Source organism: Sinohyriopsis cumingii, chromosome 4 (genome assembly GCF_028554795.1).
Source record: "Sinohyriopsis cumingii isolate HCF-2022 chromosome 4, ASM2855479v2, whole genome shotgun sequence".
NCBI lineage: Eukaryota > Metazoa > Mollusca > Bivalvia > Unionida > Unionidae > Sinohyriopsis > Sinohyriopsis cumingii.
The window spans coordinates 66,607,648-66,608,710 of NC_142964.1; positions in this window are offsets into that span (position 1 = coordinate 66,607,648).

A 1,063-nucleotide genomic window follows, 5' to 3' on the forward strand; every position below is an offset into this window, starting at 1 on the left:
CATTAAATTTAAGTCGTTTTCGCCCATGCAAGCATGTACGACTGGTTAATGCCCCCACGGGGCTAATATATTATTTCGAGTGGGAAAGAATGATGTCACATCACCCAACGCATTAATGCACTCACAGAGTGCTGTTCGATGTTGGCCGAGGTCATGGAACAATATGTCCCATTCGACCTGTATGAAAGGCTATCATGAGTGGGAATGGACCCAACACCCACTCATTGTTAATGATATATGCACACTACAGTATAAGACGTCTCGCTCGATTGGGCACTGCTCTTACGACGTTACCCCGGTTCCGTGCTTTCACTCTCTTCGGGGCACCTGAATTATAGACGAGTGGGAATCGACCCACACACTCATCTTTAAATGTCGAGTTGGCAGGAAGGAGATGGACCCAGAAGGAGGGACCAAACGTCAGCCTGAACGCAACTGTAACGCCAAAAATAAACATGTCAAATTCAACCCATTTGTCTTTATTGTGGGTAAATTCTACTACCAATTTTGTGTAAGCCACAATTGTAATTATACTCATGCTAATTGGTTATAAATTTTCCTATCATAAAATTTTGTATTTGGTGTACAAGTGTACCTCCAAATTGTATTTCTAAAAAGGGATCAGTGTGACCCTTCTAATTTGTATATCAAGTTAGGTAATTGTAAGTTTTAATTCAGAACGGTGATCAAATGGTCATGGTGGTTGTAGAAGTTTTAGCAAGTGAAGGTTTCCTGCCAATTTGAAACCACTTAATATGAGGCATTTGGTTTAGCCCTAAAAAAAAAAAAAAAAACAACCGTTGGGTTTACCACTCAGGGGTTACTGGTATCAGCTGATATATGAATTCTGGAGCATGGAATCTCTCCTTTGCTCTCCCTTTGCATTCGTGAAGGGCTACCATGCCTCCCACCACCAATATGTCCCAATGGTAATGCATTTCGATTGGTGTAATCTGTATTTCGTGGATCTTGCACAACTCGTTGACGATTAGGGCTAAGACTGCATAGGGGCAGTCATGGAACTTCCGTCCTAGTTTGCTGATGTCGTCAAAGAGTTGTGTTG